At 50.9% G+C, this 15,650-nt stretch overlaps 1 protein-coding gene across 4 annotated transcripts in view; it reads right to left on the bottom strand.

Moving 5' to 3' along the window:
• Col26a1 (collagen type XXVI alpha 1 chain) overlaps positions 1-15,650 on the bottom strand; it is a 144,238-nt gene that overhangs the window by 110,690 nt on the left and 17,898 nt on the right. The gene's annotated exons all lie outside the window — the stretch shown is intronic.

Below are 15,650 nucleotides of genomic sequence, written 5' to 3'. Positions count from 1 at the left end.
GGTCAGGCAGCAACTTCACATGGGTCCTAGGAATTGAACTCAGTCAGGAGAGCCATCTTTACCAGCTGAGCCATCTCATCAGCCCCTTTCCCTTCATTACACTATAGCATGGGTTCTACATCACCACTCCGTGTGTGCTGCCCAAAGGGCACAGAGCTGTGGTTCTCAAATGATCTACTGCCAATCCAAGGACAATACCCAACCTTGAAGCACATCCCGCGGACACTAGAACAAACAAAGAGTCCAGCCACCTCTGGATCACACCAGGTTGTTTCCACAGGGAAATGAACTGCAAATTGGAAAACATTTTCCAATGGTTTGAATCACCCTTTGCAGACATCTGATGTTTTCATGGGCTGTCGATGGCTTCCAGCAACCAAAACCTGGCCCCAAACGATGAAGACAGGAAAACGGAGACACAGAAAGAGGGCTCTGGGCCTATCCAGATAGACTTCCAAACTCAGCGCATCCGTGCTGGGGAGGTGGCTCAGACAGTGAAAGAATTGCCACGAAAGCACGAGGACCTGAGTTTGGTACCACAGTATCCTTGTGGAAACCGCCAGGAATGGGGCACACCTGTAATCCCCAGCCCCGGGGAGCAGAGCTGGGAGGGCCCCTAGGGCTAGAAGAATCAGGGAGCTCTAGGTTCAGTGAGAGAAATTATATGAAAGCAACAGTGTGGAGAGCAGTTATGGAAGGCACTGGACATTGACCTGTGACTCCACACTCACATGCGCGCGCGCGCACACACACACACACACACACACACACAAATTAAAGAGAAATAAGACATTTCATTCTAGGGTCTCATGGTTTGAGGCCCTTCCCAGGCTCTGGGTCCTGTATTATCACGCATGTCCATGACTTCCATTCACTGGGGGGCATGTTCCACCACCTGCCCACACATCCCAAGTCTGTCTGTACTGCAGAATAATTCCAGCCAGAAAGGTTTGGCAAGAGAGGTGTGGCTCCTTGCTGACATCCCTTTGAGGATAGATCCAGACACACAGAACTTGTAACACACACACACACACAGTTAAAATCAAAATAGGACTGGAAAAATGGCTCAGGGGCTCAGGGGTTGCTTGCTGCTCTTAAAGGAGATCTGACTCCTGTTCCCAGAACCCATATCTGGCTGCTCACAACTACCTATAAATCTAGCCCTAGGGGATCTGCCACCCTCCTCTGGCCTCCCATGGTACTGCACAGCACTTATGTGCATATACCCCATGCAGACACACATCTGTACACATAAGATAAATCTTTAGAACTTGGTGATGGCAAGCTGCTCCTCAGGCTAAGAAAAAGATACACGCTAGGTTGAAAGAAGCAGGCTGACACTCTTTTTGACATTATCCGAGCAAAATATGTTCCCTATGTCCCTGAGCATGTGAACTGCAGCTCCCACACCTGAGAGCAGGGAATGCAGCTGAGCTGCAGCTCCCACGCCTAAGAGCAGCGAATGCAGGTGAGCTGCAGCTCCTATACCTGGGAGCAGGAATGCAAGTGGGCTGCAGCTTCCACAGCAGGGAGAAGAGAATGCAGCTGAGCTGCAGCTCCCACACCTAGAAACGGGGAATGCAGGTGAACTGCAGCTCCCATACCCAGATACAGGAGCCCACATAGGACTTAGAGATCCACACCAACAAGAAGTTCAGTGTGAGACCACAGAGTTGTGGCCTCCAGAGAGCCAAGGCAGAATCCAGAATCAAGACAAAGAAAGATGGCTCAGTGGGTAAAGAGGCTTGCTGCCAAGCCTGATGACCTGAATTTGAACCCCAGGCCTCACAGGGAAGAAGGAAAACTGACTCCAAGTTTGTCTCGACTTCCACACGCTCACCGTGGTAGTTACACCCACACTCATGCATGCAAACACACAAAATGAGTAAGTAAACAAAGAACTAGATATTTTAAATTGTTTATATGTATGGGCGCTTTTCCTGATTGCATGTAAGTGTGAAGTGTGTGCCTGGTACCCAAGGAGGCCAGAAGAATACAGCAGACCTCGTGGAATGGGAGTTACAGATGATTGTGAGCCGTATGTGGGTGCCATATGTGGGTGCAAGAGCAACCAGGGCTCTCAACGGCTGGGCCATCTCTCCAGCCCATAATAAGTAAAAATTGTAAGCCTAATGTGGAGAATAAACCGTGCTCCCCAACACACACTCCACCCATGAGTGCTGGAGGCTGGGATAGACCACTCAGATGTCCCGTGTCACTGATGGGATAAAATGCCTGACAAAAACACTGCAAGGAAGAAAGGGTGTGTCTGCCGTGGGGTGTGCGTGGCAGTCAGAGGATGACGTTTGGGACATGCTTCTCCCCTTCCACCTTGTGGGTCCTAAGGCTCCAACTCAGTCATCAGGCTTCCCCAGCCTCTACCCACTGACCCATCTCAACACCTGGCTCACAGCTTGAGGGTACAGTCCACTGCAGGAGGAAGTCGTCATGGCAACAGGAGGGTGAGGTGGCCGGTCACATCGCATCCTTAACCAGGAAGCAGCGAGAGATGGATACTCAACTTTTGTTTCTGATCTAGGATCCCAGCCCATGGGATGGTGCCAAACCTCTCCAGGGTGCGAGTATGGTTAGAAGCCAGAGGTCAACCCCACCTGTCATTCCTCAGGTCCCAGCCATATTGAGTTTGCTGTTGTTTGAGGCAAGGTCTCACTATGCAGAACCAGGCTGGCTACAAACTCACAGAGATCTTCCTGCATCTGCCTACCAAGTAGTGGGATCAGAGTTGTGTGCCAACATGCCTGGCCAAATGACATCTGGAGTCAACCAACTGTAGAACCTAGAATCTTCTGACACAGTCAGACATACTACCCGTTGCATGCTAACCCCCTTGCTTTGATGTTTAAAGACGGAGTCTCTCACTGGTCTGGGACTCATCAAGTAGGGTAGGATGGCTGGCCAGTGAACCCTAAGGAGCCTCCTGACTCCACCTCTCCAGCTCCCGGATTACATCCATGGGCTGCCATGTCTGTTTTTTTTATTATTATTATTTTTTAAGTTTGTATTATTATTACAGAGCAGGTGAGTGTACACATGATGTGTATGTGTGGGCATGTGTGTTGTGGAGTTGTTGTGTTCAAGGGACACTGTGGAACTGGGTCTTTCCTGCCACCTTTACAGGGCCCGGGGATCAAACTCAGGGGTCACATGATTGTAAGGCAAATACTTCTCCAACTGTGACCCAGCCCAAACTGTTGATTTTAGATTGATGGGGTACTGATCTGAGACCCCCATGGTCACTGCTCAAATCTCCTGGCAAAACAAGAAGGCAATAGCATGGCGCCTGGATTCCGGGAGCCGCCACTGAGCCCTGAAGGATGAAGAACATGTGTGGAATTGTGTTCCGGAGGGGTCACACCCTTGCAGTGACCCTGCAGAGAGAGCAAGCTATGTGCCTTCCTCCTGTCCTTTCATTGTTCCATGTGTTCATTCACCAGAACCTTCCACGGTGAGAATTCCAGAGCCTACTCCATAGGAGTGAGCCCTCCACGAACCATCAGCTCATCCCCAACATGCTGGTCAACCCAGAAAGATAGTTAGGGCCACTTAGGAATCAGACTTCCTGTCCAGCAGGGCCACAGAGGGGTTGTACGATTAGGACAACGGATCTTCAGCCATTCATAGGTATGTCAGGGAGGAGCACGGGGAGAAGAGGGAGCCGAGTGCTCTCCCCTGGGATCAGCAGCCCCTGTGACACATTCAGGACTCTGAGGAACAGGTGCTGGCTGGATCTGGGCAAAGCCCACAGAACTGAAAAGCTGAGTAGCTGTTTCTTGTTTTTAAATCCTGGACCCAGAACCCAGTGCTCTAGTACTGAGTCATGCCCCTAGCCTCTCACTGGGGGATTCTAGGCCCTCCTCTACAGGTGAGGCACCCACTTAGGTGGGAAGAGGAAGGGGGTCTGCGGGAGTGGGAGGGGTAACCAGAGGTGAATATTATCATGATACACTACATAAGCTTGAAGCGATCGCTTAGTACGCAAAGCCATGCAGATGTGAGGGCCTGAGTTCAAGGCCTCGGAACACGTGTAAAAAACACAGACAGACAGTGTGAGACTCTGTAATTCTAGATCTCCTACAGGAAGGTGGGAAGTGGAAACAGGAGAGTCCCCAGAAGCCCACAGGCCAGCCTGGACTATGCAGTGTAGAGAAAAAGAGACCTATCTCAAACAAGACAGACGGCTGGGACTCTCCTCCTGCTTCCAACGCACACCTCCATGGCAGGCCCATTAACATACGCTAATGAAGAAAGTTTTAAGAACCTTAGAGCTGGGCGTGATGATTGACACATATAACCCCAGCATTTGGGAGGCCGGATGGGGCAAGAGGTGATGAACCAATCTACCTCCATTTTGGGCTTGAAAGTCATCTTACGGTGAAGACAAACTAGATTCGTTCCTGTTTATGATTAATCTGTTTCTTAAGGACTGGGCTGTGCCCGACCTATAACTTCACTATAAATAATTCTGTCCTGCCTGATCCAGGAAGTGGCAACCATGCCTTTGTTTCAGGAGATGTTTATGACCGATTTGTTGTCCTTATGGTCTGCTTCTGTAACCCCACCTATTTACCTGCAAAATCCCCCATTTGGAAACTCCCTACCTCTGACCTATAAAAACCCTTATCTTCCCCATATCCGAAGCTGACCTTTTGAACCGCACCTTAAAGGGAGGCAGCCTAGGTATGCAAATAAAAAGCTTGCTTTAATTAGTTCGGCCATGATGATTTGGGATGGTGGGTCTTTCTCCTCACTTCTTTGCGATTAGTAATTAGCAGAGGATCAGGAGTTCAAGGCCAGCCTGAACTACACAATGAGACCCTTGTCACAGAACAAAAACATCCAGCAAGATGGGTCAGTGGGTAAAGGAGCTGCCAAGCCTGACTGCCTGACTTCAATCCCTGGGACACACTTGGTAGAAGGGGAGAACCGACTCCTGTAATTTGTTCTCTGAGCACGCGCACACTAAAAACATGTGTTATTAGTGCACCCAGGATCAACACGAATAAGCAAGCGTGCAAGCACCTGTAAATTGTAAAGGGTCCTTAGCAGTCCCCGCCACACCAGTGAGTGGAGATTAAGTCAGCAGCCATGTGCCCAACTGCTGAACTGGGAGGTACAAAGGCTCTAGAATGTTCTCTGAGTGCCTGGTGCTTTGGAACTAAGTATGCCAATCTCCGCCATAACTGTTCTTCAGAGAACCAGATGTCCGTAGGTCTGGGGCAGTGAAGAGCAGGTCTCTTATCCTCTGATGAAAGCAGAAGAATGTGTCTTGTTGTTTCCTGGAAGCTTTGTGTTGTGGACTTGGGTGGAGACAAGAGAAGGCTTTGTACTGCAAGTCTTTGGTGGGTGGTGGAGGTGGTGATGGTGGAGGTGGTGGTGGAGGTGGTGGTGGAGGTGGTGGTGGAGGTGGTGGTGGAGGTGGTGGTGGAGGAGGAAGTGGTGGTGGTGGTGGAGGTGGAGGTGGTGGAGGTGGTGGTGGTGGTGGAGGTGGAGGTGGTGGAGGTGGTGGTGGAGGTGGTGATGGTGGAGGTGGTGGTGGAGGTGGTGGTGGAGGAGGAAGTGGTGGTGATGGTGGTGGTGGAGGTGGTGGTGGTGGAGGTGGTGGTGGTGGTGGAGGTGGTGGAGGTGGTGGTGGTGGAGGTGGAGGTGGAAGTGGTGGAGGTGGTGGAGGTGGTGGTGGAGGTGGAGGTGGTGGAGGTGGTGGAGGTGGTGGAGGTGGAGGTGGTGGAGGTGGAGGTGGTGGTGGTGGTGGTGGTGGTGGAGGTGGTGGTGGAGGTGGTGGTGGTGGTGGAGGTGGTGGTGGAGGTGATAGCAGAGGTGGTGGAGGTGGTGGAGGTGGTGGAGGTGGAGGTGGAGGTGGTGGAGGTGGTGGAGGTGGTGGAGGTGGTGGAGGTGGTGGTGGTGGAGGTGGTGGTGGTGGAGGTGGTGGTGGTGGTGGTGGAGGTGGTGGTGGAGGTGGTGGTGGTGGTGGAGGTGATAGCAGAGGTGGTGGAGGTGGAGGTGGTGGTGGTGAAACTGTTGAGATGCCTCAGTGGGTAAGAGCACATCCTGCATAAGCAGGAGTACCCCAGTTCAAATCCTCAGCACCCGTGTAAAAAGCTGGGCATGGCTGAGACCAGCTGTGTACTGGCTGGTTTTGTGAGTCAGCAGACACAAGCTAGAGTCATCAGACAGGAAGAACTCTCAGTTGAGGAAATGCCTCTTTGACATATAGCTGTAGGGCATTTTCTCAATTAGTGATCAATAGGGAAGGGCCCAGCCCATGTTGGGTGGTGCCATCCCTGGGCTACTGGTTCTGGGTTCTATAAGAAAGCAGGCTAAGCAAGCCAGAGGAAATAACCAGTAAGCAGCACCCCTCCACAGCCTCTGCCTCAGCTCCTGCCTCCGGGTTCCTGCCCTGTCTGAGTTCCTGTCCTGACTTCCTTCAGGGATGAACAGCAGTGCTGAAGTGTGAGCCTAATAAGCCCTTTCCACCCCCCTGACTAGGAAAGGTGCTGACCCAGGAGGACCATTGGGGCTCATTGGCCAAGATCCTGTCTCCAGAGAATAAGGTGGAAAACAGGACACCCCACACACACACACATGCACACACATCTGCACATGCTAACACATTGGAAAAGAAAAAAGGTTCTCTTGCCTCACCCCCTCCCTCCTACCCTCTGTCCTTCTTTCCTTCCCTCTCCTTACTTGTCTTGGGACAGAGTCTCGCTCTGTAACCCTTGGCTAGTCCTAAACTCATGATCCTCCTTTTCCCACCCCCCCTAAAAACTGAAATCACAGGTTGCACCCCCAGGTCTGGCTCCAACCTCCAACAGGTGAGGAAAATCAAGACCCCGAGAAGGAAATGGCCACCCATAGTGGCCCAGCAAGCTGCGGGCAGAGTCAGCAAAACCCAAAACTGTGTTTCATTTTCTCGCCATCTATCCCCTTGCGATCAGCAGGCAGACTGGTTCCAGTGTTCACTAGAGGGAAAGAGAGACCTGATAAGAATCTGTGGAATGCGAGCGAGTGCTGAAGGGGGGGCGAGGGGATGACCACAGAATTTGGCATCGGATATCCCGGGGCTGCTGAGGCTGCTGGGAAGGTTGCAGGGAATGGCAACCAGAGTATCTCACCATGAGCAGTGCACCTCCTGGTCCTGAATCCAAAATAACGCATCTACAAATGTAGGTATGTGTGTACCCTACACGCCTACAATCCCAGCACTGGGGAGGCAGAGGCAAGAGAATTCCTGGGGCCTGCCAGCTAGCCAGTCCAAACAAACCAATGCTCTCCAGGTTCAGGGAGAAATACTATCTGGAAAAACTAAATAAAGGTGGGTTTGGGGAAATGGCTCGGTGGTCAAAGCACTCGCCACCAAGTGTGGGGACGCATACGACTGAAAGAATGAACTCAAATCCCAGAATCCGCCCCGCTGACTCTGACGCTGGCTTTCTGTGTCTCTCCAAGCCTGGATTCTCTTCCCTGCCTCTTTGAGGTGGTCATGGCTTGTAGTTCCCAAAGTTCCCAACTTGTGAGTTCAGACGAAGCTGAACACCTTAAGACCCCACAGCTGAAGATGAGGAAGCTGATTCCAAAGCCTTGGGTGAGGATCGTGCTGTGGAATCACTGACTTTGTGTGGGGCGAGCCTTCTCCGGGCTCCAGGGTCCAGGCTCCTTCTCATCTGCTAGCAGCCCACGGAGAGGAAGGACAGCCTTGAGGCTGGGAGAGCTTCAGAGCCCTTCATGCTGATGTGCGGATAAAAGGCTGGAGCGCTGTGGCAGCTGTGCAGGTGTCTCCCAGCAGCTGTGCCGGTGAAAACCAAAGCGGCCAAGCGAATAGTTGTCTGGGGGCCAGTTTCCACTGCCCCCAGGGTTCCTCAGACAGGGACAGCCTCGGGCTTACCCTGGCAAGATGAGGTCATCTCTAGGTCCGCAGGGACTCTGAGATAACTTCCAGCCAAGTGGTGTCAACTAGAAAGGTACATGTGCTGGTCGTGTTCCCTTGTCCCTTCCTTCCAAATGTCACTGCTGGTGGGCAGATCCCAGAGTTCTGGTCCCCAGCTCCCCAGCCAAGGGTGGCTTAGGATACACATTGATAAGAACACATATGAAGAGAGAGGTGGACTGGTCTGCAAGAACAACACCCATCCTCCGGAAATCATCCAGACTGAGTCCTGGTCCTTTGGTAGCTCCTGTCCTGAAACACAGGGTTCCAACGTACACACACACACTCTCACACTCACACACACGCGCGTGCACACACTCAGGCTGAGCTGGACCCACATTCAGACTTTCATCCCATACAGACTCTTCCAGAAATGCCCCTGTGCCTCTTACCACCCTGACTCAGTGGGACACCTCCTCCTCCTCCATGGTTTCTCAACAATAATGACCCAATTAACCAGGGTTCCCAGATCAACAAAGTCCACACCCCTCCTTATGTAAGGAGTCCCTCTGAGCATGCTCAGTGCCACTCTGAGAGTGATGACAATGGAGGTAATTGAGTGACTTTTGAAGACACAGAGAGGGTGACTAACTCATGCATGTTTTAATCGGGGTGACAGTAAGTATGTGTAAATACGCATGTGGGTGCGCTCGCCTGCGTGAACGCATTGGAGACCAATGATCGATGTCAAAATGGCTGCCTCGATCACCCTCAACAATATTTTCTAATTCCACTGAAACTGGAATTCATCGAGCCATGCCCTCAGCCTTTCAGTGACATCTTCTTGACAAACACTGTATAACTGACACACACCCCCAGCCCCTCACTGGGGGATTCTAGGCAGAGCACTTAAAAGACCCTGAGTTCCATCTTTAGTACTGCAAGATAGACAGACAGATGCATGTGCATAGAAGCATGCCACATTTTTCTGAGGACCGCCCTACTCTACCTTTCAAAGATAAGAATTTGGAAAAACTTAAAAGCCCCAGAAGTGTAGGGAACAGCTCTGAGCGGCTGGAATGACGGCGTTGAGGGGGTGAGAAGTGAGGTTGGGGCGGGATCAGAAAAGAGCCAATCAGAGAAGGCCACTGGGCCTGAGCTTGGACCGCTGGCCTGAGGCGGTAGGAACCCGTGTAAGGGCATTTAGGTAAGGCCTGGACCTGAACTGATGCAGAATTTTTTCTCCAACCCCCTCCACAGACACTGTGGTCCGGGCAGCTGAGACCCCTGCCCCCACTGCAGCAGACTGCGGAGAAATCCGAACTGCCCTCAGCCTGTTACAGGCAATTAATTGCCCCCCTTTGTTCTCCCGCATTGATCAAAGGCAGATGTCCCCCTAGTGGAAGGGTGCAAGGAGCCCACCTCTGCTCTCTCTCTCTCCCATCTCCCCAGACTGCCGCGCCCAAGTCCTGCAGGCACGGCGGGGGCCCGCCACCATTAGACCACAAGAAAGACCCAGAATCACCCAGAGGATCCGCAGCTGTTTTAAGTTCTTGATTTGTCCCTGCAGAGCCATCCTCCCTCCCTCCCATGCCACACACCCTGCAGTCTCACTGATTAAAGGGTTTTCCTTCCAGGAACCCCTGCAGACCCTAGCAAGGGAGATTCCCACAGAGCGCCAGAGAAGCCCCGACTTCCGCACCTAGACCCGGGAGCCACCGCCGCGCTTGCTTGTGGGTTCCTCTGTGGGATCAAACAGAAAATTAAATCCATCGCAGGCTGCAGAACGAGCCGAATTAGGCTCATCCATGAAAAATCTGAACGCTAATGACTTGCAGTTGCCTTACCAGAAAGGTTTCCTTTAATCAATCCTGGGGTGGGTTTGCCAGGCTCTGGGCTAGAATTCCTGGGGATAAGTTTCTCTCCCTGTGGAGGGGAACCGCACAATGGGACATTTGAAGCAGTGAAGTCTAAAAAGTGCCCTTTTCTTCCTCCTCCTCCTCTCCCTCTTTCTCCTCCTCTTCTTCCTGCTCAGCTCTAGCTTCCCTGAATAGTCACCGGTGCTGGGGTGGACTTTCACTGATGAGGAGGAGACCTTTGAGTCACCCCATACTCCTGTAAGGAACCCCAAGAAACTCACTAGTTCAGCCGTTTGGACTATGGTGGTGTCCTTTTCTCTGGTTCGTCAATGGTTCCTAGCTTTGGTAAAGAGGTATTTGTGTCAAGTCTCCCCAGGAACAGCGGCACACGACACCAGTAAAGAGGGTCACTGCTGTACCCCAATAACTACATTCATGATTACTTATCTTTTATTACAGTTTCACTTTTTATTTATGTGTGTGTGAGTGTGCACATGGAGGTCAGAGGACAACCTGCAAGAGTTTCCTCTCTCCTTCTACCATGTGGGTCCCAGGAATTGAACTCAGGTCCTGAGACACATCAGCAAGTGTCTTTACCCTCTGAGCCATCTCTCCGTCCCCTGCTTGCTTCTGCATAGGCGACATTCAACATGGGCTGTCATGGAGTCCTAAATGTTAACAAGGTCTCTAGCTTCTAGAGCCTCCATGCGGTAACCTACGTCCCGCACACATACATGGTGACATGTTTTGTCCTAGACGACCCAGCAATGCACAGCTATGGTTTGAGTCTGGAATACCCCACTCAGGTTCCTGTGTTACATACCTGTCCCCAGCAGGAGACCAAATTCAATTCCCAGCACCCATTCAGACAGCTCTCAACAGCCTGTACCTCCAGCTCCAAGGGGTCTAATGCTCTTCTGGCTTTGGGGTACCTGTGTTTATGCGCGCACGTGCACACACACAATTAAAAATAAATCTTAAGAAACTAAAATAACACCCTTACCCACATTGATCTCATGCCCCTTGCTTTCTACCTGACCCGAGGCCATGACTCTGTCCCCTGTGTCACACCCCTTCCTCTTGAGAGGTGTGAGTAACAGATTCCTTTATGGTGACATGGTCTCTGGATATGTAAATGTTACTGTACCTCACTTTTCTACTCATCCAGCAGTGTGTGTGTGTGTACGTGCACATGCGTGCATGTGTGTGCATGTGTGCACTTGAGAACATAAGCACGTGCCATCCAGAGGTCAATGTTGAGTGCCTTCCCCAATTTCTTTTCCCTCCATTCATTCATTCATTCATTCATTCATTTTTGAGGCAGGGTTTCCCTGTGTTGCACTGGCTGACCTGGAACTCACTCTGTAGTTCAGGCTGGCCTCGAACTCAGAGATCCACCTGCCTCTGTCTCCCATGTGCTGGGGCTGGGATTAAAGGCGTGCGCCACAACAGCCTGGTTTTCCACCTTTTTAAAACAGAGTTTACCTGTTTGACTAGCCAGTTACCTTCAGGGATGTGCCTGTCTCTGCACCCCACTGTTGTGGGATCTTTTGGTACACTGTGAAGAAGTGTCTCTGTGTACACTGCCTTCTGATTGGTTTAATAAAGAGCTGACTGGCCAATAGCTAGACATGAGAGAATAGGCAAGAGTTCCTGGGAGAGAGGAACTCTGAGGAAGGTGAGGCCTGGGGAATCTGTCAGTGGACCACAGGGAAGTCAGACATACAACATGGTGGAGAGGTAGTGAACCACATGGCAGAATGCAAATTAATATAAATGAGTTAATTGAAGTTTCAAGAGCGAGCTGGGAATGAGCCTAAGCTAAGGCCAAGATTCCATAATTAATAAGAAGTCTTTGTGTCATTATTTGGGAACTGGTGATCCAAAGGACATCCAGCTGCACCCCACCCCACAAGTGCTGAGGCTGGAGACAAGCAGAACTACGGCCAGCTTTTACAGGGTGCTAAGGATCCAGACTTGGGTCCTCATGCGTACACAGCAAGCCCCTCACCCATGAGCCGTCTCCCTAGGGTAAGGATACTCTGCACTTTAGGATGGCCTGCCACCCCATCCACCCAGATGCAGACTCCGAGATGAAGAGAAACAGAAGTGGTACCGAAGCCAGAAAACCCAGGCTCTGAGCTGGGCTCAGGGCTTGGTTGGTAGAGTTCTTGCCCAACGTTCATGACACCCCAGGTTCCATTCCCCAGCACCACATAAAGCAGGAGTTGCGGCAAACACCTGCGTTACCTCGCTCTAGAGGTGAAGGCAGGAGGTTCAGAGGTTCAAGACATTCTTGACTACCTAGTCAGCCTGAGCCTACATCCCCCATACACACACACACACACACACCCCAAAACCCAGGTTCCAGCTCTTCCTGGCCCAGCCATTCTCTAGCTGTAAGACTTTGGGTAAGTCCTTCCTTGTCTTTTTCTTGAGACAAAGAGCCCGTATTCTCATAGCAAGGGACACACAGCAGCAAGCAAGCAAACAAACAAAAAAACTAGAGCAGTGGGAGTCTGCAAATGTTTCCGTGGAGAAAGGTGCTTGCCACCAAGCTTGACTCCTTGAGTTCGATCCCCAGAACCCACATGGTGGAAGGTGAGAACCAAGTCCTGAAAATCGCTCTCTGTCCTCCACAGGCACGCCATGGCACCAATGTCCACACACATACAAGCTCATCAAATAAATGAATAGATTTTTTTTTATCTTAAAAACTACAGCAGTGAGGTACTGTTTCCAAACTTCGGCCTGTAGAATTCTGTAGGTCTTGAAAATGTGTAACTATAAATAGAGTTCAAACGCAGAAACTGCCCCCTTCTCAGGTCTCAGAGAAGATCAGTAAGGATGGGGGAAGATGCAGCTTTGCTCAGGGAATTTCCTGGGCCCAGCCATCACTCAATGGGACCTTAGCTGATGGTGCACTGGATCCTTCAGGCCTCGGGGTGGGTCATGGCCCCTGCCCTGGAAAAACTGACAGCTCCGACCAAACCAGATTCTGGAGAACATAAACAAGGAGGCTCTCCTCCAGGCTCCGGTACACGGCCAAAACAGAGAAGGTGACCTCCAACTCTGTCCATGCAGTCATATGGGAGTAAACTCTACAGCCAGAAACACTCCAGCCTTGCATTGGGACCGGATGCCCCAGAGAGGCAAACAGACTCTTGTTTTTCTTCACCATCTGCTGTGGCTTTCAGAGGGCTGAGGCTCTAGCCCATCCCCCTTCCTTCCTGCTGGTCTGTCACCAGCCTGTGAGGGTCCAGTTACCACAGCCAGGCAGTGCGCTGACCTCAGGAAAAAAGGCTTTGGTTACTGGGTCAAGCTAGAGGGACAAATCCCTGGAGCTCAATGGCCGTAGCCAATTGGTGAATTGGATTCAGTGAGAGACCTTGTCTCAAAAATAATAATAAATAATGTGGAGAGGAACTGAGGAAGACAGCTCACACCCACTTCCGGCCTCCATGTGAACGGTCACATGTGTGCATGCGTACCCACACGCACAAGTGTGCGCACACATGTACAGCACACAAGCACAAATAATGACTCTGGAAGGTAACACACAGCAGACAGGAGCCCTTGAGATTACAAACCTGTTGTGATATTTCATTTGTATTTTAATAAGTAAAGCTTGCCTGAAGTTTAGAGAGTAAAACAGCCATAGTGGTTACAGACCAGGCAGTGGTGATACACAGCTTTAATCCCAGTAGCCACACTAGTTAGCCATAGAAACCGGGCTGTATTGGGAGGCAGAGGCAGGTGGATCTCTGTGAGTTCGAGACCAGCCTGGTCTACAAGAGCTAGTTCCAGGACAGGCTCCAAAACCACAGAGAAACCCTGTCTCGAAAAAACAAAAAAAAAAAAAGAAAGAAACCGGGCTGTAGTGATGCACACCTTTAATCTCAGCACTAGAGAGGAATATAAGACGGGAGGAGGCAGCTCTCGGTCAGTCTCATTGTGAGATTCCTGGAGGCAGGATCGTCATTTCAGACTGAAGTAGAGACAGTAGCTGGTGGTCTTGCTTTTCTGACCTTTGGATTGGCTTTACTTATTAACATAGAAATAAAATATCAGTACACAAACCTGCCCATGGTGAGGAGCAACGTCTGACAGCTGGGGGAGGCAGGGTGGGTGTGGAGTGTGTGTGTCGGGTTCGTGCTGATGTATTCAAGTTCTCCACTATGGTGTTGGTCCTTTCGTCCTCGCCTGTCACTGGCTGAAGTGTCTTGTTACGTGGATTTTGACTCAAGGTCTCACTTATCCTGGGCTGGCCTTGAACACATTGTTTACTGAGAATGGCCTCCTGGCTCCGTCCCCCAAGTACAGGATTCCAGGTGTGTGCCACCATGCCCAGTTTTAGCAGTGCCGAGGATGGCACCCTGGGCTCCACACATGCCAGGAAAACGCTCTACCCATCGTACCACATCCTAACCTTAAGAGGAGGCTTGCATCCCTCCGCATTTTGGTTCTTTGATCTTGTGGGTGTCTAATCCCCAGGCATCTGCCTCAGACACCTCATAGTCCCGAACACTCAGAAGACAACTCCCCCAAATACACACACACATACACAAACCCACTGCAGAGAATGTACACCCCACAATCCCCAACACTCAGAAGACAACTCCCCCAAATACACACACACTCACACTGCAGAAAATGTACATCCCACAGTCCCTAACTCTCAGAAGAAAACTCCCCCAAACACACACACACATATACACACACACACACACTGCAGAGAATGTACACCCCAATCCCCAACGCTCAGAAGACAACTCCCCCAAACACACACACACATACACACACACTGCAGAGAGTGTCTGAGGCAAGCTTTCCCATCCTGGGATACTGGGGAAAGAATCAGATCAGCATCTTCCCTGGGTCGACCTCCTCGCCTCTATTTCATTTGCCAATAGAGCTCTTCCTGGCCCAGCACGATGAATGATGCCGATGAAAATGTACAAAGCTGGAGAGAGGGCACAGCACAGTGGTTAGAGCACCTACTGCTCTTACAGAGGCTCCAAGTTCAGTTCCCAGCACCCTCATCAGCTGGCTCACAACACCTAGTTCTAGTGGACATACAAGTATACACACACACCTTTAATCCTAGCACTCGGGAGGCAGAGGCAGGTGATCACAGCGAGTTCTAGGCCAGTCTGGTCTACACTAGCAAGCTCCAGGCTAGGTAAGGCTACAGAGTAAACCTCTGTTTCAAAAAAAAAAAAGTTAATACATACTTATATACCACACACACACATTAAAATATGCATAGTATTTACTACATGGATAAGCTGGCAAGGAAGGAGGTAAGGGCTAGCAAGGTGGTTCAGTGGATAAGTGTGTTGGCCACCAAACCTGACAACCTGCATTCAATTCCCTAAAACCACAAAACCCTGGGTTCCTCCCCATCGCTACATAAAACCAGACATACTAGGCAGTCAGAAGCAGGAGGATAAGAAGTTCAAGGTCACCCCTAGCTACTTAGGGAATTCAACACAGCCTACATCAGACTGTGCCTCAAAAAAAACTAAATCATAGTTAAAGCAAGAGTTCAAGTTATGAGTGAGCGCTGTGACGCGGTATGTTTAGACACAGCTCTGTTTATCATTTACCTTTAATTCCAACACAGAAATGATGTCGTGTGCCTCTGTCTCTCCAGATCCCTTTATGCTACTTAGATCTTCTTTCTGTGACAAAGGACCTGAGACGATAACCCTGAAAGAAGGGAAGGGCTGCGCCCTGGCTCAGTCAGTGAGGTGCTTGCTGTGCAAGCGTGGAGTTCAAAGCCCCATATGAAAAGCCGGGCACAGTCAGGCAGGGGTGGCGTACACCTTTAATCCCAGCACTCGGGAGGCACAGGCTGGTGGATCTCTGGGAGTTCGAGGCCAGCCTGGTCTACAGAGTGAGTT

This window comes from Chionomys nivalis, chromosome 3, assembly GCF_950005125.1.
Source record: "Chionomys nivalis chromosome 3, mChiNiv1.1, whole genome shotgun sequence".
NCBI lineage: Eukaryota > Metazoa > Chordata > Mammalia > Rodentia > Cricetidae > Chionomys > Chionomys nivalis.
The sequence above is the reverse complement of the archived record's forward strand: the minus strand, read 5'-3'. Positions and strand labels throughout refer to the sequence as shown.